The sequence below is a fragment of the Adiantum capillus-veneris genome, chromosome 6, assembly GCF_014529385.1.
Source record: "Adiantum capillus-veneris isolate H3 chromosome 6, ASM1452938v2, whole genome shotgun sequence".
In the NCBI taxonomy this organism is placed as follows: Eukaryota; Viridiplantae; Streptophyta; class Polypodiopsida; order Polypodiales; family Pteridaceae; genus Adiantum; species Adiantum capillus-veneris.
The window spans coordinates 167,156,425-167,182,675 of NC_140936.1; positions in this window are offsets into that span (position 1 = coordinate 167,156,425).

The following is a 26,251-nucleotide window of genomic DNA, read 5'->3' on the forward strand; positions in this document are numbered from 1 at the left end:
TTGACCATAACATATGAATGGTCAGGAACCATTCAAGCACTCTGTCCAGAAACTGAACACAGCTGGCATGAGGTGGAGGTTGGGAAATATTCCGATTATGATACTTGAGTGACTTCCAATCATGAATCATATGACTGGCTCCCACAAATAGTATATGAGATCACTCAAAATTGGTGTATGCTATGTCATCATGGAGGAAGTCCTAAATTTGAAGCTTCTTGTTTAATGCAAACATAGTAGTAGAACAATGCGATTTTGCATCGGACTGTGAATCTGAGCTAGATTATATCTGACTGCCTTTAACCTTCCCTTGGGTTTCACTTGAAGGCTTGTAAACAACTAAAGCTTGTTGTGTAGTCAGCTCCTTGTAACCAGATAGGGCTACCACTATTGGAAATAGTCAGTCCCTACTTGCCACCTCCATTATGAACCCTGCCTTGAGAAGATTGTCTATCTCCTCCTTAACTTTCTTGGCATAGTTCGGGTTCATCCTATATCTCTAAAGCCTTACTAGCTTGGCATCTAGTTTTAGTGGTATTTGATGTTCACTCACCTATAGATCTATTCCTTTCAAATCTGTGTGTTCCTAGGCACATACATCTTTGTATTTTTGGAATAGTGACTTTGCTTTCTCCTTGACCTCTGTCTTTAGATGCTGATTACTTTTAATCATTTGAGGGTTCTCCTCTGAGCCAAGATCCCATTCGTTGACTTCTTGATCATCTAGAAACCAATTTGGTCCGCCTCCCTTTTCATTAGCCAGTGAATCAACTTCCTTTTTAGTCCTAATACCACCAACATATATGGTTTGCTCAACTCCAATAAATCATTCTCAATTTTTATCTCATCAATTGTTGGGTTCCCCTGATCTGAGTTTGCCTGAGTGGTTTTCTTTGTTGGTTTGAAGTCAAACTTATCTCTCCTTTGCTGCTCTGGTGGTTGTCCAGCTAACTAAACTCATCTTTCCCCATCATTCAACTTAGTGAATTGCTTTGGGTACTACTTATTCTATCTTTTAGCTTGTTCTTTGTCCATTAGCATATCATCAAATCTATCTCTATTAATGGAAAGATGTTCATTGAAGCAAGCATTATCTCAATCTTCTTTGTTCCATATTTCTTGCACAACTCTTTTGGTCTCAAAGCTTTCTTCCAGCTTCTAGTGTTATCAATATTTATCTAAATTCTCATGTTGGGTCCCTAAATTGTCAGTGTCTGGTTGACACAGTCGTGTACTACAGTTCGAAGACCAGCAGTTCCAAGCCATGGTTTGCCTAGAAGCATCCCATATGCTCCTTGTATATCCAACACCAGGAAGCTAGTCTTGAAATTCTCTTTATCGACTCTGATATGCATGTTCTTGATCAGTCCAGTAACCTGAACCACCCAATGGTCAATCATTCTCACTTTGAATGGTGCTGGCTTCAAATCAATAGTCCTCCATTTTTGCCTTAAATGCTCTTTGAGGATATTGGCACAAGCTCCCCCATCCAATATCACACCAGATAATGGTTCCCACTGCTTTCTCAACTTATAATCAACCTAAATAACTAGAACCTCATCATCTTTGATGGCTTTCAGGTCCAGTGCTCTTGCTTCAGCCTCTGCTTTTCTTTTTTGCATGATGAATTTTGCAACCTTTGGTAATGTGCATCTGATGTCATCTAATTCCAATTTTTCACAAACCATTGCTTTCATTGTGTTCATTACCAGAGCTACGATCTAAATTGGAATTTTTCTACTTTTGGCTATCTTCAGAGTTCTACTCGATTGTCTTTCCTTGTCTGGTTGTTTGCTGGTTGACCCTATGATGGACACTTTGATTGGTCCTTCGTCAGTTTAGTGGCTCCAAATTTGGTCAAGTCTAATCTGACTTGTCGTACCTCTTCAACCAGACTTTGAACTGCAACTATCATGGACTCATTTAGTCCACATACTGACTTCTCCCCTTGGTGCTCCTCCTGTGCCCCTAAGGACTAGGGCAAGAGTTTTTGAATTGTTCCAGCCTCAAAACACACTGGTTGTTCTGGCATCTTTTTTGCTAGAGTTTTTGTAATTTTATCTATCAGCTCTCACTGCTCTTACCATTCATCCACTATCTTCTCTTTGCCTTTTGCATTCCAGATTGCTCTCTGTTGATCCCACTACTTGGTTTCAACAATTTACTCTTTCTAAGTTTCATTTGGGATTTCTTCAATGACAAATCCCTTATTTTTTGTCACGGTTATGAATGACACTAGTTCTAGTGCCTTCTGTTCAGGTACCTTTGGCTTGCTGGCATTCGTGCACTAAGCTGCAAAGTGACCATATTTCTCACACATGTAACATTTTAAGCTTTTTTTTTGTAAACTCACCTCTGTCCCTGCCTCCGCTAGTACCCCCTAGTATCTACCCCTACCAATACTAGTACATGCGTATTGGTCCGCTATGCTTTGTCCTAGAGGAATGTATGTCTCATTCCTAGGTTCTCTCTCAGTCTCAAAGCCTTGATCTGACTCGTTCTAGATTGGGCTGACACAGTCCAAATCATCCATGAATCTGGTAGCTGGCCTTCTGCCATGTGAAACTGGTCTGGGCAACATGAGTGATTTTTGAGAACTTTAATACCAATTGGGAGATAATATTTCTGTCAAGAGCAACTTAGATCAAGCCACCGTGATCACCAAAATGGAATGAGCTAAACACTTACATCTATTCCAAGCTAGTTAGAGTTAGTCCATATCAACTTAGAACTTCAGATCAGGCAAGAGTGGAATGGAAAGTAAGACTGGAACTAAAATACATATTAAAGTGGAAATAAGAATGAACACAGGAACTAGAATGTATTTAGAGTAAACTAGTACAGCACATTGAGTCAAATTTTCTCAGAGTTTAATTGGAGTTACAAGATATAGAGCATAAAGCACTTAGTCAAGACAAATTGGGATTTGAAAATAGATGCAGATACAAATCAATGGCTAGGTCAAGGATTCCCTCAAAATGGAGCCCTATTTATAGCTTTATAGTCATTCGACTGGACTTTTGACTATCGTGCATTGTGCTAGTTACCGCAGACACTATCCCTAAGAATTACCAATCCAACTGCTTAATTAGAATTTGTTCCTACCATCTACATTGATTATGGAATGACATGCTTTGGCAGGTGATGCATGTAGAAGAGAATAACCAAGAGGCAAAAGTCAATTGATTTTGTATGCTTCACAATCCAATGATGCAGAAGTGGCTTGGTGCATAATAGAAGGATCCAAAGCAAGAGTGACAATTTGCACGACATGCCTTTAGAATGGGATGGCTACACAATGCTATGGTCAGGGCACAAAAATAAGGTAAACAAGTGACAAATGAGGAGTAGGAATTTTAAAGAGGTTGTAGCCCTCAAGTAAATCTATAATCTCTGATCCTTATGCTTGTTTGGCATGGTTTTATTGGCTGACACTCAATTTTGTGTAGTAAAAGTCATATAAAATATCTTGGTGTAAAGGTTTCCACTTCAAGGTGGGGTAGGTTGACACAAGTGATGCACGTTTGATTGTGGAGTCAATGGAAAATTTGACTAGTCTAGTCAACAACCATCATCAAAAGTGGATCTAATGGTGGCAAGAATCTTGTATTTTGGAGAGTTACTTAAAATTTTGTGAGTGGATTACAAGAAGGATTTGAAGTGGATATATTTGATGTGGAATGGTTTAAGGTGAACATGGAGGGCCATGTGGCTATATTGCATAGAGGAGAGCTAAATTTTCTCAGAGAAAAAAGGAGAACAATCTTTGAAACACGTCCTACCTGAGCACTACAATCAAAGTACACCATTGTAACTTATTGTAGCTAATTGAATGCAAGCTCTTTTTTCAACAGTAGAGCATACATGAACTAGAGGAATGCACCAGCTGAGCATTGGGAAGAAACAAGCTACCCACATCCATCATGTATCAAACAACATCCACCATGAAAGCTAAAATAGGCTATAATGGGAGAAAAGCTCAAGCCATTACTCGATGCTTGCACCGGGCTGAGAATTCCCTATCACAAGTTATTCAGACCAATGCTAAGCAACCACCAAAAGAATCTCAAGGTTGAAAATTTCTCCTCCAAGGGAAGGAGGGAGGGAAGGCCACCTCTCAGAGACAAAAAAGGTACACCAAACTAAGGGGGAGACAAGCACTTTGTGCCAGAACAATCAAGATCCCCCACCAGGGGGATGCCCTTGCACCATCCGCACTGTGATGCATACATCTGACCCCCACATACAGTGCATGATGGGATCCTCCACATGATCCCTCCTTTGAGGCTATAGTTCATGAGGGAGGGGCATGTAGATCGTGATGCACAAAGAGCCACCTTGGTGCTGCCAAATGTTTCTTACCCTCTCAAATCTTTGAGCATCTTTTCTCTTTGAGTGCTTTATGGGTGGTCTTGTTTTAGAACATATCTTTACATTGAAAAGGGTAGAATTTTTTGCTTGTAGAAGGCCATAGGGAGAAGGTGGAGATTTTATGCAAATTGTGAGCCATTGATGAGGAGTGCATGGATTGCAGACACATGTCATGGTGCCCCCATATTTTATGTTTTGTAAAGAAAAGATCCTTTTTGTTTTGTAGGTCAACCCAACGCTTGCAAAGGATTACGTGCAAGATGAATTCCAATGCATAACTGTGCATGCAAGATCAAGGCTGGTGAATAATTGTGCATGAGAGACAAAGGCTAGCATCATAACTATGGGGGGGGGGGGGGGGGGGGGGGGGGGGGGATGCGAAGGGAACCATTATGACAATTGGAGGTCTATGTTTATGCTATACGCCATGTGGTTGACCTGTCTTCTCTAAAGAGGCTTGTTTCTAGTTGATGAAGCCCTTGCAACATAGTTTATGGCTGCTACATGGCCTAACATGGTCTATTTTGCCACGAGTGAGATTGATGGCTTCTTGTACAATTGCATGTGAGGGGTGGTCCTATTGTTAACATTGTTTTTTGCACCTATATAAAGGCTAGTATTGCTTTTTTATGTTACTGTGGGGTCAGAGATAAATTTACAAGTGTCTGCTATATTCTTATGGAGAGTGAATTTTCCAGCTTGTGAGAACTTTCAATCTTGTGTGCAGATGGCTTCTAAGCAAGGTGCGAGTTCCCATCCTAGCACATCGAAGGAGTGATATACCAACAAATGATCAATGAGATGGTGCCGAGGGCATGTATTTTAAAGCCAATGAACTCTTGTGAAGCTTTTTGGACTTCATTAGTTTTATTATAGATTTTGTGTTGCCATTGAAGGACACATTTGTGTATTTCATTTGTAAACATCATGCCCATGCTATTAACTAAATGATGGCTTTCAGCTTTTTTACTATGTTATGGTTGTCTATTATTTGTTGTGAATTGGGTTTATAGAAACTTTGAAGTAGTTTGAATGGGTGCTTTGGGCTACCTTGTCACAATGCTAAAAACTATGATGTCTCTTTGGTTATTTTTAGTACTACTGTAGAGATGCCAATAGTATTTGATGGTCTTCAAGCTTATCATAGATGGCGTGTGCTTTTGATGCTTCGTAATATCTTTGAACTAGTTTGAATAGGATCAATAGAAACTTTGAACTGATTTGAGTAGGTGCTTTGGGCTACAATCCCAAGGCTAAAACTATTTGCAATAGATATCATTGTTGAGAACCCACAAGAGGAGCCCTATTGTCCAAAGACATTTTGACTCCCCAGGCTTACACTTGTCAACCACCTAGCTATGCTACCACATTTTTTGATCAACAAGCTCTATGCTTGGATATACTCATGTTGCCTCTTCCTTGCAATCCATAAGCAATCCCACACACACACTCATGACTCACAATTTATCACTAGAAGGCGGGCATATCTCTCATTAGCACAAGTAGCACTGCAAACTATTGACTACGCCTACTTAGAGGACAAAAATTTCCATTATTCAAAGTTTTCTACGATGCCTCTTTAAGGGAATTGGGTACCACTATCTCTGCAAGTGGGAAAAACATCCGCAAAAATCCCTAGCACATTGAATGCTACTTCTTGAAAAATCCAAGATTCTTCCAATCTAGTTCAAATGTGATTTGAGGCATCCTCTCCAAATCTATAGAAAGTAACAGCAGAGTGACTTGAATGATCCAAGTTATACCATCTACTTCTTTCTAGTCTCTGAGAGAAGATTCAATGGTAGTCCCCCAATAAATTGGCTATGTGCCAATGGCTTGTATTCTAGTGTTATGTTGGATCGTCGCTTTGATAATTTAGCATGGCTTGATCTATTTCAATCTTCAAACCAAAACAATCTTCCTCGTCAATTTTCTTCTCTTCTACACAACGAGCATTCACAAAAACATAGATAGTTGTCACTAGGGATCAAGGCCCTAGTCAAGCAAACACATTGCATGAAATGGAACTATGTGCATATATACATGTGATCATCCTTCTAAACATAGTCATCACAATAATGGAAATGGGAAAACTAGATTTTTGAAGTTTTGATCAAGGTCAAAATGATCATACAGGTTCTCAACCGTCAATCTGCCTCCCAGGTTTTTTTCCAGCCCTCTTGTGCCCCTTGCCTGATGTTTATTGACCTCTATGATTGCGTTCAATCTATCGATTGATCCACCCTCAATTCTTGCCCAACTTCTAAAGCACCCAGTTTTGACTCACATTTGATAGCTATAACTAATTATTCAAACGGGGCAGTTAGTTCTAATTGATGGATGCTATGGAGTCAGGGGGAAGTGAAATAGAGAAGGGAAGGGGATGAAGAGTAGACCCTGTGTTTGGTAGAGTGTAAAAGAGTTATTGACTCTCTCTCCTCCTTATTTTGTTTATGAACAAAAAAATGAGTAGGTGGGCGAGCGCCTGACCACAACCCAGCCACAAGCCTGAAACCCAGCAATCTCCCACTTGAAGGCCAACGTGGCCCAAGTGGTTAAATGTACAAATGTACAAAACGTGAAGCATGACCCTAGCTTCACCCTACGTCCATCATCTCTATGCAATGTGTGAATAGCGGCCAAGCTCTTGGTTAGAGTATCCGCTGGGTTTTCAGCCATGTGAACTTTGACTAACTCAATGCATTTGTTAGCTAAAATATCCCGTACCACATGATACCTTACCTCTCTATGTTTTGACATGGAGTGAAACACAGGGTTCTTTGCTAACACAATCTCACTCTGACTGTCACAATGTAGCACTAGAGTTTGGTGTATACCAAAATCTCCCACTAGACGAGATAACCACATAGCTTCCTTACTGGAACTAGAAATTGCAACATACTCTGCCTCACTGGTGGAAGACGAAGTGCAACTCTGGATACATGATCTCCAAGAAACTGTCGCTCCAGCAAACAAGAATATGTATCCTAATGAGGATTGCCTAGTGTCCACACAACCCGCATAATCCGAATCAGTGTATGCAACTATGGATGCATCACTGTTCCCAAAGCATACGCACTTGCTAGCTGAGCCCTTGATGTATCTCAAGATGTGCTTCACTACTTCCCAATGCTTTATACTTGGATTTGCCATAAACCTACTGACCACTCCCACTGCATATGCAGTGTCTAGCCGTGTGCTAACCATGGCAACCATAAGACTGCCAACTGCCAAAGAATATGGCACCTTTTCCATCTCTGCCTTTTTTGCATCCGATTTGGGACAATCATGCTTGCTAAGTTTTTTGTATGCTGCCATTGGGGTACTCAATGCTATCCCCCTTTGCATATTAAAACGTTGCAAGACCTTGTGAATATACTCTTCCTGCAAAAGTTCAAGTATACCATGTTTGTGATCTCTCTTGACACGCATACCAAGAAGGTGATGTGCATCACCCAAATCTTTCATAGCAAACTGCTTGCTTAAGGCATCCTTGAGAATTGCAATCTCATCTTTTGACTTTCCAGCTATGAGCATATCATCCACGTACAAAATCAGAATGATGAGGGAACCATCGTTGAACCTCTTTGTGTGCAAGCAGTGATCCTCTTGGCTCTATATGTAACCTTCGGAATGAATGTACTTATCAAACTTGATTTATCATTGCCTTAAGCCTTGCTTTAATCCATACAAAGATTTCTTGAGTCTACACACCAGTTCTACCCGTGTTGGCTTCTTAGGCTTTATCACAAAACCTTCTGGTTGTTTCATGTAAACATCCTCTTCAAGATCCCCATGAAGAAATGATGTCTTCACATCCATTTGGACCAATTTCAAGTCCTTGATGGCTACTAGACCAAGCACAAGATGCAACGTAGTCATTTTGACCATTGAAGAAAAGATTTCATCAAAATCCACGCCTTTCTTTTGCTTGAACCCTTTTGCAACCAATCTTGCCTTATGCTTATATTCCAGATCATTTGTGATATACTTCTTCTTGTACACCCATGTGCATGGCAATGCCTGTTTACCCGTAGGTAACTCTGTCAAATCCCAAGTTCCATTGGCTAAAATCGGGTTATACTCACATTGCATAGCCTCTTCCCACTTCATGCTATCAGCCATTTGAATGGCCTCTTTGTAGCAAGTGGGTTCATCGTAATTAGTGACTAGCAAGTAGTTCAATCCCGGCTCAAAATGCTCAAGTGCATGAGATGTACAAGTAGATCTCCGAAGTGCCTGATTGTCGGATTTTTCTCTCTTTGTGTGTGTGTGTGTGTGTGTGTGTGTGTGTGTGTGTGTGTACTTGTGGAAGGTGCATCACTAGCACATCCAACATTCTGTATAATTGGTGGTAGGGAAACATCCTTAAACCGTACTCTGCAATACTCAATGTCTTTCACTGGCTTTTTATGTATCTTAGACTCGTTGAATATCACTTATGAGTTGTGTATCCACATCTCCTGCGGAGCCTTGTACTTTAGTGGTGTCCTAGGTGACCGATTGATCAAGTAAGAAGCCGTTGTAACAGCTTCTCCCCAAAATTCGTGAGGTAAGTTGGCCGTAGACAACATAGAAGTGACTTGTTCCCGAATGGCTCTATTCATCCTTTCAGCCACATCGTTTTGGGTGGGTGTGTAAGCGTGGTAAATTGTCTTCAAATGCCTCTTTTACTCTAAAAGTCCTTGAACTCGGAGGAGATGTACTTGTCTCCATTGTCACTGTGTAAAGCTTTAAGCTTTCTGCCCGATTGGTTCTTGACCAATGCTAGGAACTTTTGAACGAAAGTGAAAACGTCACTCTTTTGCTTCAAGAGATAAACAACTTACAGAGTCTAACTTCGTGTAGTTTGAGAAATGGAGAGGCGTAATTTAGGAAATTGGATTATCAGCAAGATTACTTAAATGAAGACACAGCTACCTCATGTGGAATGGGTGTTCAACATCCTAAAGACACTTAAAATCATTAGATAAGGTAGTCAATGTGTTGTAGATTGAGTGGCTAGGGGATGCAAAATCATCAATGGCCAACAAAATGAAGGTCTTCACTAGAAACGTGATAACACCGTGCTAGACCGACTCCTTCCACTAACCTATCACTACAAGCAATACAACCTCAAAAAAAAAGTTTCAAAATTCAAAAAAATACATGCTAATAATTGCAGCAAAGCCGTCAAAGTCTCAGTAGAGCTCCTTACATGTATGTAGAACATTTTACTGGTTGTACTTTTAAAGCAACATGTATGGCTGCATTTTGAAGGCACAAGGGTAAACCACTTCACTCCAAAGCACCTATTCGACTAAAGTTTGAGAAAAATTAGCATAAATTAATGGCCTACAAAGGATGTATACAACTACTAGTAATTCCTTTGAGAAGTACATTTATGACATGCAAAATGAACCCTTTAATACTTAAGCACAAAGATATTACATTTATGACATGAAAAAAGGATGCATTGATAACTAAGCATGGACCAAAGGAATTTCTCTAGCATCCAAAAAACCAGCAAACTATTTTTGCTACAAGCATTAAATAATTAGAAACACTATTTTTGTTGAATGATAGTTACGTGTTTTCTACAATGCCATATGTTATGTGCTACATTGTTATCGTCACAGCTTTTCTTGATATGCTAAACAAAATGTCTAGTTTCATTGATGGCAATGTGAAATTTTTGTTATCAGATGGTAATGGCAGTTGAATAATATGTTGTTGACATGGCAAACTATTAGAGGGTAGTAGAGAATGGTAGCTGGTTGATTGCACAGAGATAGTAAAGCAAGACAAAGGTGATATCAAGGTCATCAAATGAAAGATCACACATGAAAGCAGAAGCTGCTTCAATTACAGCGCAAGCAAAACACTCCTTCCCACAAAAGTGATTTTGTGTGATCTCCACACGATGAGCTTCTCATGACCAAATACATCTATCGCAACAATCACCAAGGGCACACATCAGATGTTTACGTGCGGTTGGTTGTCAGAATATGAGAAGGCAACTGAAGAAGACATGAAGCCAGAATTAAAAACTCAATTCATGAGAACATTGGTTTTCTTCATTGAAACTAGCTACACCGTTTGAATAATGAGTTGTAGCTATCTAATGTGAGTCAACACTGGGTGGTGCGGTGCTTTAGAAGTTGGGCAAGAACTCAGGAAGACACGACGCCAGAACAAAAAAAACTCAATTCATTGGGTGGCCGGGCCTACTCATTTGTTTGTTCATAAAGCAAATAAGGAGGAGAGAGTCTCTTATGCTCCACCAAACACAGGGTCCTTACTCCATCCCCTTCCCTTCTCTACTTCACTTCCCTTGCACTCCATAGCATCCATCAATTGGTATCAGAGCGCAGGGCACCCAAGCTCAGGCTGCCCGCGCGTGCAGCAAGCCCAAAGAAAATCTTGGAATTGTGAGCTTGGTAGCTCTGCAGGAACCGACAGTGCTAGTCAAAGCATTGTAAGGGAGAATCGAATCCAAAAGGCTCGAGCAGACAGTTGAGCAAATCGGGTTTGGGCATGGGAAGCAGAGCAAGTGTCGAGCAAAGGAAAGCTAATAGCAAGCAATTCAAAGGCAGGGTAGTCGGGCAGCAAGGCAAATCGAGGGGTGCAACAGGCACTCCATGGCAGCCAGGCCCGTGAGCAACGAAGGCAGTCAGTACCGAGCACAAGCAGCAAGCCGAGCAGAGGCAGAGAATCGAGGCAGCACCGAGAAGAAGTCGGAAAAAGGCTTAGCACATCGAGCAAAACAGCGAGCAGGGAATCGAGCCCAATCGTGGGAGCGCAGTAGAGTTGGGCAACACAAAAAGAAGCCGGGAGTAGCTCTGAACTCCTTGCTTTTGCTCTCTCTCTCTCTCTCTCTCTCTCTCCTCTCACACACACACACACACACACACACACACTCACTGCCCGGTCTTGGCACTAGTCACTCCCAAGAGGGAGCAACTAAAATCAAATTTTTTTGGAAAAATTGAGCCTTACATCCTTGTGTGCAAGGGCTTGATCCCACGGAACCCTCGACCACCCCCCCCGACTCCTCGACCCTCACACACGCCAAGCGTGTGAGCGAGCTTGAGACATCAGCTGAGAGATAGAGAGCAAAGTTGTGGCAAAGCTGAGAGAGAGAGAGATTTTCTCAAAAAAGAGAGTGAGCAAGAAAGCTTGAGAGATAGAAAGAAAGCGAGCGAGAGAGAGAGAGAGAGAGACCAAGCGAGTGTGTGTGTGTGTGTGCGAGAGAGAGAGAGAGAGAGAGAGAGAGAGAGAGCAGGGTTTTGCAACATCTCCCAGGGCGTTCGTCTCGGTTTTTTTAGGCTTCTTTCCGGTGGCGGAAGGCAACATCGTCACCACTCTCAGGCACACACACACACACACACACACACAGAAATCTGGCTTTGACACCGACACCACATCATCGACATCGGTGAGCGGCCTCGACCCAGGTTCTAGCAGATCTATTGTTTGCTAGAGTTGTTTTTCCTACATCTGAGCAATCTCATTAGGATATTAGATATGCGTAGGCTCATGCATTGATTTCATTATTTGTGAAGATCACTATTACTCCTCACATTCACTCAACAAAACGAGAAATACAAGCTTGGGATACTCTGGATAGTCTTTATGCAAGTTGTTATGAGGCTAAAGTTGCATTTCTACCTAAAGAGATGGAGTCGAATTAGATTATGCAAGAGGAAGATGACATGGACACTTTTCTTGTTGGCATCAAGGATATCAATGAGCAAATCATTTCTATGGGTGAAGTTTTTTTTTACAGTTCACTTGTACAAATTGTTCTCAATGCATTGCTAGACTCTTACCACAAACTTTTGGTAACTTATGACCCAAAGAAATCCTCAAGCTATCAAGTTTGATGCATTATGCACATTGCTATTACAAGATTCACTTTCAAGAAAGATCAAGGCTAAGAAACATGCAGTTGAACAAGCTTTTGTTGATGCTCATAGAGAAGGTGGTAATAACATGTAACTATTTCTCATGGTTCTTATGTGAGTAGCACATTATCTATGTCTAGTGCTTCTGCTGGTGGCAACTCATCTAGGATTCTGGTGGAAAAGGCAAGAAGAGGATGCATTTCCATTATTGCAAAGCTAATGATCACTTGATAAAGCATTGTCCTAAGTTGAAGGAAAAAGAAGCCAAGGAGTAAGAGTATGGATCTACTAGTCAAACTATTATAGGATTTTTTTGTAAATGGAGATTGTGATGTTGATGTACATGCAGAGTGGCCATTTAGTGTAGAGTGTACGTATGATCCTTCTTTTCATGATGCATGTATGTCAGCTGCTATAGAGTCACATGTTTGGTACTTTGATAGTGGTGCTACAAAGCACATTACTTTGCATGGTGACTTGTTTGCCTCTCTCGATGCCATCCTCATGGGACTATGGTCACTTGTGCCAACAATGCCTCTTATACGGTCAAGGGAGTTGGAAAGATTGTGCTAGCTAATGCAAATGGGAGTCCTTTCATGCTTGTTGATGCACTCTATGTACCAAGGATAAAAAATAACCTTTTGTTTGTATCTTCACTTGCATGACTTGGACTTGTTATCAAATTTGTGGATGATAGATATAGCCCCAAAGATATCTGATATGGTTACTTCTTTGCCACCACTTGAAGCACCTTCTAAGCATGTTTATAAAGGCTAGATTTTGGGTAAGATGCAGTGTTCAAAGTTTCCAAAGTATGGTTTGTAAGGGCTACATACAGGTTACAACTTGTGCTTAGTGATGTTTGTGGGCCTATGCAAAATCCATCCTTGGGTAATTACCTTTACTTCGTGACTTTCATTGTGAAGTCGCCGAGCGGAGCGTAGATCGACTCTCACACACACACACACAGAGATACACAAAGAGCTTACACAGTACGCAGAGAATCGTTTGAAGGGTTATCTCCCAAAACTTTTATTATCCACAAAAGTATATGTGAGTATATACAAAGAGTTAGTGATAAGTGAGTTAGGTGGGTGGGTGGCCATATCCGTATAAGAGGCCACTTGGGCTTTAATCCCAACAACCTCCCACTTAAAGTCCAATGTGGCACTTTAAGTAACTGTAAATCTATGAACATAAATGTACAAAGATTTACATGGCTGCCATCTATCCAATGCCAATAACTCACGACAATGCACAAAGCCCTCTCCTGGAAGTCCCTTTGTGAGTAGATCAGCAGGATTGTCCTTGGTGTGGATCTTCAGCAGTTGTATCTGCTTGTCTTCAAGTACTTCCCTAATGAAGTGACATTTCACATCAATATGCTTAGTCTTCGAATGGAACACTGGATTCTTTGCCAATTGTATAGCACTTTGACTATCACAATATAACTCTGGCATATCTACTTTGATTCCCAAGTCTGCTACCAATCTACCAAGCCAAATAGCTTCTTTGCATGCCTCATTTGGTGCAACATACTCAGCTTCTGTAGTAGACTACGTAATACAATCTTGTAATCGAGATCGCCATGATATGGCACCTCCAGCCAATGTAAAGACATAGCCTGATGTAGATCTCCTCTTATCCAAGTCTCCTGCATAATCTGAGTCAGTGTCTCCTCTGACTTTGCCCTTTGGTAATTTAACTAGCTTCCATGTCTGGTTTTTATGCAGAGCTGTCATCTCTGACTGCATGGCTAACTGCCATTTTTCGAGTCAACCACTTGTAATGCTTCCTTGTAACAAGATGGTTCTCAGCAATCTGTGAGCATGACATAATTTAGAGATGGCACATAATGATCATGTGGTTTGGAGACACGCTCAGAACGTCTCACAACAATTGATTCTGCCCCTCTAGCCTCTATAGGTTGTTTTTGAGCCTGACCATGTTGTCTTGATGTGCTAGCACTAGGTCCATCTTCCCTGAAGACAACTCTTCTGATCTCCTCTGTCTTCTCTGGCTTAGCGTGAAACTTGGCTTCATTGAAATGCACATCATTGCTACGAATGACTTTTCTCGACTCAGGATCCCAAAGCCGGTAACCCATCTCGCCCGATTCTTTGTAGCCAAGAAATATACACTTCTTGCTCTTTGGTTCTAACTTATACGAATATGGCTATAAGCTTCACAACCAAAGACTCTGAGATGCTTATACGAAGGTGCCTTGCCTGTCCATAGCATCTCGGCCACTGCACTCTTATCCAGAACCCTACTAGGAGACCTGTTGATCAAATGGACTGTTGTAGCCCCCACTCCTTCCGCCCAAAATCCATCAGGCAACTCAACATTTCACAACATGCTTCTGACCTTCTCTTGTATGGTCCTATTCATACGTTCTGCAAATCCATTTTTTGAAGGATTGTATGGTGCAATAAGTTCCCGCTTTATCCCTTTTGCTTCACAAAAGTCTTGAGAAGCTTTGGAAAGGTACTCTCCACCATTGTCAGTTCTCAAGCACTTCACTTCTGACCACTCTGATTCTCCACAAGCTGCAAGAATGTCTTAAAGACCTTGAGCACCTCATCCTTGTGCTTCAAGAAGTAAACCCATACTTTGCGAGAATAGTCATCTATGAATGTACAAAAGTACGTTGCTCCCCCTAGTGACAAACTAGGCATTGGTCCGCATAGATCACTATGCACAAGAGCTAACCGTTCGTCCCTACAATTCCTCTTTGATCTGTGCGGTTCCTGTGTGTGCTTACCATAAACACAATGCTAATAAAACTCGAAATCTTGAAATGAAAAGCCAAGCAAATAACCATAACAAGAAAGTATTTCCATTCCTCTTTTTGACATATGTCCCAGCCTACAATGCCACAGTGACACACTTGGCTGCTCAATCACATTAATTACATGGTTTTTAACCTCTGAAACATGTAAAGTGTACAGAGTTCCTGACTTGCTGCCATGTGCTACAGTCATCAAACCTTTGGAGATCTTCCAAGCGCTGTTCCCAAAAACTGTCACATAACCCGCATCGTCCAACTTCCCTGTACTGATCAAGCTCTTTCGGATTGCTGGAACATGTCTGACATTCTTGAGCCATAAAGAGGAGCCATTTTCAAACTTCAACTGCACATCTCCCACTCCAAGCATGTCACAAACCTGCTCATTTCCAAGTCTGACATAATCTTTAGTAGCCACATATGATGTAAACCACTCTTTGTGCGGAGAAACATGTAAAGATGTCCCTGAGTCAATAATCCAATCACTCATAGCATTTCCATCCTCTGCAGTCAAGAAAACAGAATCAAGATTGCTTGTGAAGAAGATGTCACCAGCTGCTATACCAGAATCACTGTCTGAACCAGATCCTGTGACATTCACCTCTTCAATCTTCACTGAACTCTTCTTTTCATCTTGCTCAGAACTCTTTGTTTTGCCTTTTTCTTGTTTCCACTTCGTACAGTATCTCTTCATGTGACCCTTCTTGCCACAATGGTAGCATTCTATGTCATTCTTTGACTTCGAGTCACGAGACTTACTTCGGTTTTGAGCCTTCTTCTCTTTAGACTGTTGTCTCCCTCGAACGACCAAAGCACTATTGCCTTTGCCTTTGTCAATGTTCTTCCTGTTCACTTCCTCTGTGAGCAAGCTGCCTTCTACATTGGCACTTGTAAGACCTTCTGGCGCGACAGAATTACTTAACGTTGTGCGAAAAGTATCCCAACTGTTTGGCAAAGTGATTAAGAGAAACATAGCCTTCACTGAATCTGGAAAGACTATCTCCTGTGCTGTTAACTGGCTGAAAATTGTGTGAAATTCATTGAGATGATTTGACATGGCTGTCCCTTCCTTCATCTTCAAATCCACCAATTTCTTGAGCCAGTAAATGTGAGAAGCAGCACTTTGTTTCTCGTACATACCACATAGCTTTTGCCATACGCCATACGTTGTAGTCTCTTCTGCTACGTTGAAGTAAACATTTTTTGCCAGTGTCAGCATGATTGTGGAACAAGCTAACTCGTCAAGCTCTTCCCACTCATCTTCAGCCATACCTTCTAGTCTCTCCCCTTTGAGCTTCAGTGGCTTCACTTATTTTTTCTGCACCAAAACCTACCAAATCTGCTTCTTCCAGAATGGAAAGTTTGTGCCATTTAGCTTCTTTATGTTGTAAAGAGTCTCACTTTGAGAAGATGCCATATATGCCAAACTGTTTACTCCTGGGAAAAATCCAACAGAGTTTCCCATGTAAACTGGCATTTGTACACAATAAACAAGCTGTAAACAACAAGCTGAATACCTCTCCTCAAGAACTGTCAGTATTTTGAAAAATTTTGACAGAGTCTCGCCTATAAACTGAGCTCTGGGAACCAAAAGATAGCTCAAAAACAATCATAAATAGCTGACCAATGACAAATCTAAAAATCTCTGTAATATGTTGTCCTGTAACACTGTCTCCTGTCTGGGCGATCACAGAACCTGTATCTGTCTCAAGACTGAACCCTGAACAATGTCTCAACGGCTTGACGCATAAGATGCAATCCAGTGTCTACACAAAGTCATACATCCTATGGGATAAAAGTCGCCGAAGAGGATGCGTGTAGAGGGGAACTCCAGCAACCTAATCCACCTCACACTGGGTAACACAGCCCCCAGTGCTTGGCTTCAAAAAACCTCACACACGACCCTCACAGATGGCTTAGCAAACTTCCCAGAACTAGCATACATCCTACAATAGACCAATCACTGTCCTATGACCACTGCGGCTGTCTGTCTGCTAGCGTGACTCACAACTAGCAGACCCACAATCACAGTACATCAATCTGCAATACATGCCAGTGGTGTCAAGCCGTCGTATGGCCACACCTCCCCTGGAACCTGGCAAGCACAAGAAGTAGAAATGCAGACTGCAATATATATATCTGATGATATATATGTGTACCTGGTCTATAGATAATGCTTTGAAGACGAATGAGTGATGTATGTCGATGCCGATATTGATGCCGACCACCTCCTGCTTGCCAATCTACACAAGACGGGTTTCTTTGCGGCTGAAACTTTTCTTCTGATGTAGTGCTCAGAACGAAATTCTGAGGGCATAAACGGCTTCGAAAGGGGGGTAAAACCCCAGGTCGCCTAGTGGAAACACTCCTGGAATGCCGAATGTGAATTTCCAAGCTTCGGATCCAAAATCTGCCTGAAAAATGCGCACGCACGATTATGCAAAACGCATTGCACCTCGCTCTGATACCAATTGAAGTCGTGGAGCGGAGTGTAGATCGACTCACACACACACACACACACACACACACACACACACACACACACACACACACACACACACACACACACACACACACACACAGATACGCAGAGAGCTTACACAATACGCACAGAATCGTTTGAAGGGTTATCTCCCAAAACCTTTATTATCCACAAAAGTATATGTGAGTATATAAAAGGATTTAGTGATAAGTGAGTTAGGCGGGCGGGCGGCCATATCCGTATAAGAGGCCAATTGGGCTTTAATCCCAACACATTGATAATTATTCCAGGCATGCATAGGTGTATCTGCTTAGATCTAAGTCCAAAGTGTTCATGTGTTTCAAGCAATTTTTTGTTATGGTTGAAAATACCCCTAGGATAGCATCCTCATGTTGGAGAGGAGAGATAAAGAAGTCTTCTTTGTCGACATAGCTTTGGACATGAAGCCTCAACTTCCCAATCAAGGGAGTAATGGAGGCTTGTTGTCCCTTGAAAGCGGCATCGGCAATTGCACCATCTCCCATCTCAAAAGCTTGAATGCCCAACTTGGTGGTCAACTTCATTGATATGAAGTTGTGAGTAGAACCAGGGTCAAACAAGATGAGGCATCATGCTCCCTTACCTTTCCCCAAGCATAGGAGAGAGGTGATCCTTTGCAATGAGCATCCTCTTTTGGAGCTTTGATAGTGCAAGCTCTAGGAGTCTCATTGCGAGCATTTATTTTGGGGCAAGAATGATAACCATGTCCTTGCTCCCCACACTTAAAACATTTGTGATCCTTGCGAAAAGTTTCAAGCTCTTCAGGAGAGAGTTTATTTTTACCTTTGTAAACTCCTTTCTCCTTGGACGAGTTGTTGTTGTTGTTGTTGGAATGGCCTTGGGAAGAATTTTGGGCATTAATTTTTCCCTTTGCATCACTTTTGTCTTTATTTTCCATGGGCTTGACATTCCGTCTAACCCCTTGTTGGAAATTGATGCGTGAAGCAACCATAGTATGGTGGATTACTTCGCTGATAGAATCATGCCGTTGAGAGTTGACATACTCGGCCATCTCTTCAGGTGATCCCGCACAAAATTGTTGCTTTTTCTCAGCAAAGTCTATCTTTTGAAAGACAGTAGCCTTGAGATGTAAATCCCAAAACTTGTTCACATATTTGTGGATAGACTCATGAGAGAGAATCCTCAAACTCCGCCATTCGGTGAGCACTTTGTCCTTTGCATCGCTTGCAAGGAATTGCTTCATAATGGAAACTCGTAGAGTTTTCCATGTCTTTGGGGCTTCGTCGTTGCCATGAAGGCTAGCCCACCATTGACGAGCCGAATGTTGGAAGTGCATAGCTACATGGCATAGCTTGGAGGACTCCATGAAGCCCTCGTCTCCAAAGGCCGCCAATACTTTGTCGGTAGCACCAAAGGTGCCATCATAGGTGAGAAAAGAGATACTTTTTCCTCCCTCTTTGAACTTCTTTAGCTTTTGTGACCTTCGCCATGCAAGGTAAGATTTGTGATGTCCTCCCCTCTTGTATTCTTTCGGAGAATAGCCATAGCTTTCATCGGTAGAGGAGGAAGGTGAAGAAGAAGGAGAAGAGGGTGACCTCTTTCTTACCCTTTTCTTCCTTGGTTTCCCCTCTTCCCTTTTGGAGTGACGAGGACGAGGACTGTGGGATAACCGTTTCCTCTTGGGAGGAGTTGGCGATCGTTTAGTCCGCCTTCTTCGTGGAGCCACATCTTCAAAGGAATTTAGGGATTCATTACTTTCTTGATCTTTGGATTCCTCCTTTCGTATGGGAGAGAGTCTTCTTTTGGGGGTCTCATCAGGAGGCCTCCTAAGCTCTCTCTCCTCTTGGAGAGGAAAGGAAATCCCATAAGCAGGAAGTTGTTAAGTAACTTCGGCTTGCAAAGCGGGGTTTCCCATAGCTTGTTGCAACCTAGTGACAAGATAATTAACAAACATGGGGACATCACTATTAGCACTTTCATGTGCAAAATTAAAGTTATCAATGTTCATTCTACTCTCTTGGTTAATTCTACTCTCTTGGTTATTGTCAGCCATGTTAATTAAACTTATGTGTTTACTTAGTGTATGCTTTGGCAATTCAAAACCTTAGTTGCTACTCCTCTTAGCCTTTGAAAATAGGCACTTAAGTATCTTCACCCACGGCTCGAATTGGTTGAAAATAGGCACTTAAGTATCATGGCCGGGCTCCTAAGGTCAACCATCACAATGTCGTAGCAGGTTGTGGGGGCGCCAGCTATGGCATGGTGAACCAGGGTAGGCCAATGAATCAGCGACAACTAGCCAAGGTGCATGAACCACACACACACACACACACACACACAGAGAGAGAAGAAGAAGAACACACACTGATCGTGTTCGGGAAAAATGTGTGTCAATTGAATATCATGCCATTTTCAATTTCAAAAATACCGGTTGAGGGTGTGCAGATTGGGTCGATGCAGAGAGCACAAAGCACCAAGGGATAGCGGCCTTCGTTTGTGTGACAGAGGAGAGGGAGGGGGGGGGCATCGTGCAGGTGGTGAAGGGGTTGCAAGGTGGTGAAGGAGATTTTCTGAGTGGGCAAAGCAAGGAAGGGTGAAACGCTTGCAGTGTTCAAAATCTTGTTATCCATGCCTATGTGCGCATGACAAGGGGTGTGGAAACGCCAAACTCACACACACACATGCACACACACACACACACACACACATAGTGCATTGGGTTGCTGCTTGGTGCCAAGTAATCCCTCTTTGTAGGTGACTATTCTCTCTACAATGTAGAGAGAGAGAGAGGATCCAATTTTTAACTTCCAGTTCCATGTTCAATGACACCTCATGACAATGATTCCAAGACATACTCCGGCTCCCTATGACCCTAACTCTACTACTCACAAGTCATGGCCTCCACGAGTCCAACAATCTTCCATTCGACTAAGTGAGTTGCATTTTCCATGGCAGTTCTGTGTGAGCTACGCTTCCTCAAGCTTGGAGAGAGAGAGAGAGAGAGAGAGAGAGAGAGAGAGAGAGAGAGAGTCGTGTGTTGAGTGGTGTGCAGGTCGAAGTGCGCGCGTGCACACACACACACATTGAAAGAGTGGGTGGGTCGGTACTATAGAGAGAGAAGACATTTTGAGGCAAGAGATAGCGAAACAGAGGGAGAGACAAAGCAAGAGAGAGAGAGAGAGAGAGAGAGAGAGAGAGAGAGAGAGAGGGGAGGGGGGGGGGAATCCACATAACACTGTCGGAGGTAGTGCCGCCACCGAAGGCGGCGTCGTTGTATTAGTAATAATAATGTATAAAAGACTTTTAAAGAAAATTGAAACAAAGAAGAGTGACTCCGATGGCGAGCTTACAAGAAAGGAATCTTGATTAGCTCTAGGCTAGGCAAAGGTTGATAGGCGCGAGAGTTCCAAGAAAAGGGACATGCTAACAAACACACGACCTTGCAAATTGCAAGTTTGCCACGATTCAAAAGGAGGGCTGGTCCAAGCGCCAACAAACAAACAAAAGGTCAATAAAAATTGAGAAGAGGAGAGGTTGATGAGAAAAGATAGATGGTTGTTGCAAGCACGACGCGAGCACAACCTTTGAAAGCTCAAAACGAGCTTTCATTCAAATGAGTTAAGCCTATGATTCAGTAATAATGTATAAAAACCGGCATGGCCTTGTTCGGTAGCGACGGCCAAAGAGACAGACATACCATCAGCATGCGATGTAGCTGGTTGAAACGTATTATAAGGCTACATGTGACAATTTTCCACGATCTTCACCGGGCCCGAGGGGGGGGGGGGGGGGGGGGGGGGGGAACCGCCTCCAGAGTCCCAGATTTTAAGCTTTGCGTGTGGCTACAATAAGCAAACTGTGACTCGCTGCTCATTGTTTGGGGTAATAACGTATTGAACCGAGGCCGATCGGTGTCCGGCTGAGCGTGGGCTGTGGCTATACAACTTGTAGAGGCTGTCGGTGGTGTGCATGTGTGAGGGACCTCTATCCGTACATGCGTTCCTTTCTTGTGTCAAATAACGCATGCCGTACTCTTTAAGGTGGACCGTAGCCGTCAATGCTACTCAACACTTTTCAGTAACCTACTCCTTGGGTAGTCTGATGTAATTTCTTTTTAGCTTCTTACTTTAATTCAACCAGATTATTTTGGTAAAAAAAAAGGGTGTGGGTGGCCAGCCTTCAAATTAAAAATTTGGAGGTAAATCTCAAAATTTGTAAGTGGGATTACACTAAACCTAGGATTTTATTGAGAGAGAGAGAGAGGAGGAAGCGATATTTTGCTCCGGAGAACTCGGTCTTTGAGACAAAACGATATACACGTGGGTACCCACAAGAAGGGCAAAAGTGCTTAAAATTGAACCTGCTATGCAGTACAATAAATTTCATCCCTTATCTAGCCAGTAACTTGTTAACCTGCTCTTCAAGGGTGACTGGCGCTAAGATTCCACCTCAGAAGATCTAATCGATGAGGATTCTATCTTGAAATGTAAAGGCCCAAGGGTCTCTTGGCCCTTCTAAATCGCGGAGGATTAAGCAATGGTTGTCTTTGGATCATGTCGACGTGATCTCTCTGCAAGAGGATGGTCGAAGCCCACAAGCTAATGATAAATCTGCATAACAGATTTGATGCTCTGTCTATGGGGTTTTAAGATGGGGGTTGTCTCACCAGATGTTCAGCCTAGCTAGTTTGTCTCAATGTAACCTCATATATGAAACGTATGTTTTATTATGTCTCTATGTAACTTCGACCTCATGCTCTTGTATATTCTCTCTCCTTGCCTAGGTTATGCAGATGTATTTTTGTCTTCCTTAATCAATCTCTGCGCTTCTATTGGTAAGAATAAAAATTCAAAAAATCCATCTCTTACTTGAGCAAGGAAGATGGAACTCATGCCTCTTCCCACAAGGAGAATGTTGAAATTACCAGGGCTTACTTTTCCAATATTTTATCTCCTCTCCCCCTAAGAAATAAGGATATCACAAGTGCCAGACCTAAAATTGCTCAAGTTAGGTAAATAACAGTGCCTAAGCATGTGGCTTCACTATTGGACTTACAAAAGCTTTGTAAAGCCTAGACCCGTGTCATATAAGCTTTGTAAAATAAATTCCCATTCAATTATGTCATAAGCCTTATCGAAATCAATTTTGAAAAAAATAAACTCCTTATTTGTTTCCTCTGCATACTCCATTCCTTCCCAAAGTGCAATTATGGAATCAAGAATGAATCTCCCCTTAAACCCCTTCTGTTCTTTCAAAGAATGAATCTCCCCTTAAACCCCTTCCCAAAGTGCAATTATGGAATCAAGAATGAATCTCCCCTTAAACCCCTTCTGTTCTTTCAAAGTAAATTGGTCCATGAGAGGGTTGAGCCTTCTAGCTAAAGAGAGGTAGAAGATCTTATAGATAGAAGTCAAAGATGTGACAGGTCTCCAATTACATAGGTCATCCCTTGATCCCTTCTTGTGTATGAGTTTAACAACACCAGCATTAATGGAAGAGGAAAGAGCTCCGAAAGCCAAGGCTTCTTGTCAAAGCAGTAAAAGGTAAAATGTCAAAAAATCTTAGTATAAACAATAAATTCATTAGGAACACCTTCAATCCCATGAGATTTACCAGGCTTTAAATTCCCAATAGTTTCTCTTAGCTCCCCCTCTGAGATTGGTGATAAGGCTTATGATAGAATTTACAAAGCTAGGCTGATTCTTCATCAAATTTGTTCATATACTCTTTGGGAATGGCAACAACCAAAATTTCTCTAGATGGCACTCTTACTGAAGCTATCCCTCTTCACAAACCCATTAGAGAGGGTTGTCCCTTGTCTCCTTTGGTTTAGGATATCTCTTCTAATGTCTTGGGAGGGCTCGTTAAAGATGCAATGCAGCAAGGATAGCTTAAATGTATAGACATCCCTAACTCAATGGAACAGTTATGTTTGCAACAATTTGTTGATTGCAATAGTAAAGAATGATTTGTAGTCAGTTTGTTGAGAACTTTTGGACTTGCCTTAACACTTATTGTCCGGCGAGTGTTTCTATTATCAATCACTTTAAAGTAGGTTACAGGATTTCTAAAGGTCCATGTGCAGTAGTCATTGCTTGGGATGGTTACAAAGTGATTGAAGCTGAGGAAAAATCTTCAGGCTATTGGGAATTCCGATGGGCTTTAATGTATCTTTCAACCATAGATGGAGTAGGGTACTCAGAAATATTGAGGAAGAAGCTCTTTCTGTGGCAGAATCATTTACCCAACTTACCTTCTAGAGTTTTTGTTTTGAATCGTCACTTACTGTCTACTTTGGTTTTCTTCTTGTCTTGGTAGTCTCCTTCCCTGTATCAACTAAACAAGGTTTTCTCTTCAGCAAGAAGATTTCTTTGGGGTGGATCAGAGGAGGTGAATAAAATTCCAAAAGTTTCTTGGCAGACTTTCTGCAGTAGGAAGGAGGTTTGGGTATTCTCAACCTGCAATACCTTTCTTATAAGCTAGCTAGAAAATTGATTATGAGAGCATCCTCCTCCTCTGACTTCTCGACTATGTTGATAAAAAGAAGGAGCAACCAATTCTATTTGAAGGGATACAGAGCATGGTCAGGGCTCTCACTTCAAGAGGTTTAAATTTCAAGTGCTAACTTCACCCCTAGAGGGCCTGATCTTGTACGTAGGTTGTGGAACGCTTGGAACTTTCAAAATTCCAGCTGGTCTCCTCCAAAAGCTTGGAACGTCTCATTTCAAGATTCCATTATATTTGGATGGTTTGGCCTTTAAGAGGGTTGGGAACTGTCTAGTAGAGCTCACAAATGTTTTAAAGAAGGCATCAGGTGTTGGAAGGATATTTATATAAAGATGATGAATTTCTTATGGAAGATGGTCTCATCAAAAAGTTCAATATCTCTCAAGGATGTGTAGTTTTGGTTACTGAGAGGAGTCAAAGATTCCAATAATAGCTGCAAAAATGTGCAAGAGGAAACCATACATCTCTCTCACAAGTCTGTAATCACATTTATCGCTATAAAGCTTCTATTAACATCATGGATCCAAGCCTAGTTAGAAAGCTCAATCTCAAGTGGGGCATATCTTGGAAAGCTGAGCAATGGGAGTACAGATTCAAGTGCGTATGGACATAGCCTCTTGCCATTAAGCATAGCTGCCTAATGTGGATTATCCTCCATCAAGGGGTTTGGACATGTTCAAAGGCCAAGAAGTTAGGTATTGCAGATGGAATTTGCCCCAGGTGTAAAGGTCATGAAGAATCTCTAGTACACCTATTTGTTCACTATAGATTCAATCTCCTGTTTAAAGCTATTTTTAGGATGAAGGTTATTTCTTGAGCATGGTCTTTGACAAAGATATTTGCCTGACCTTACCTTGGCTCACTGAGTATGTGGCTTCAGGGGCTCTCTATCCTTTGTTTCTTATCATTCGCATAGTTTTCCATCTGGAGATATTGGGCTTGTTAACTTTGGTCCATGTCTCTCTCTCTCTCTCTCTCTCTCTCTCTCTCTCTCTCTCTCTCTCTCTCTCTCTCTCTCTCTCTCTCTCTCTCTCTCTCTCTCTCTCTCTCTCTCTCATTCTCTCATATGCCGTTGTCTCTTTCCTCTCTCCTTTCACTAGACACTCTAGCACGTTATATGAGCACTAGGCATGATCTCCAAGATCTACCATCATCCTTGTTGGGAGGATCTTTGGATATGCTTTCATCACAATCGATCATTCAGAATAACATTTACTACTGGCATCTGTTATTGCAAAGATCCTCCTTATCCCCCCCCCCCCCCCCCCCCCCCAAACCACCCCCAACATAGTGCCCTTGTTGCTAGCCTCACCATCAATATTTTCAAATCCTAGCTAGCATTTCAAATGTCTACTTACCTCTGCTATCATTAAAACTATTATAGATTCCCAATGTTTTTGAATCTCCACTTTAGAGGTATGTCAATTCAAATGCTATCCATGTTTTGTATTAAAAGACCGAGACAAAATTTTTTTTCTATGATTTGTTCTAGCATTTGTAATTAGCAACCCCCATAGACCTTGGTAGCGCTTCTATGATGAGCAAGCTACCAAAGGCTTGTACTTGCGGATTGGAGTCTCCCCCCCCCCCCCCCCCCCTTCCTTGTTGGATTACCTGCTCAGCTTCGGTGACCATTCTCCATCTATTTCATTTGTGACCTCAACATCAGCTATGGATTTAGTACTTGCAGATTTTAGATGGGCATCCCACTTTCCCTTTGCTCCATTACCTCTCACCAATAACTATACTTGTTGTTGCTACCATTGATGTCTTTCCATCTTGGCAGCCCTCCATTGATGTGTTCTAGTGTGTACAATTGGGAAATTTTTCCTTTTCTGTGACTTCGTGACATCCTTGGTGGGTTTTTGGTCACTTCCCCTCTTTTGCATTGGCTTTGGGTGCTTCCTTGGGGGCTTTCCAACCTCCTTTGACCTTTGCTTCTTCTTTGACTTGATGCATGAAATTTTTGGAGTTTCATTTTAGCATTAGGGGCCTCTTGTAGATGTTCTCTCAAGATAGGGTGTTGCTTTAGGCACTCACCTTGTGGGTGTGGCACGATTTACCTACCACCACTACTTTTCCCTCGGTGATCCTTGCTCCCTCTTCCTCGACTGCTACTTCTCCTTGGGCTTGACTTCTCCGACTCCTTTATTGATTTTTGTACGATGGGCCTGTGACTACTTTTGGCACATAAGATACTTCTTTTGGACATGTTCT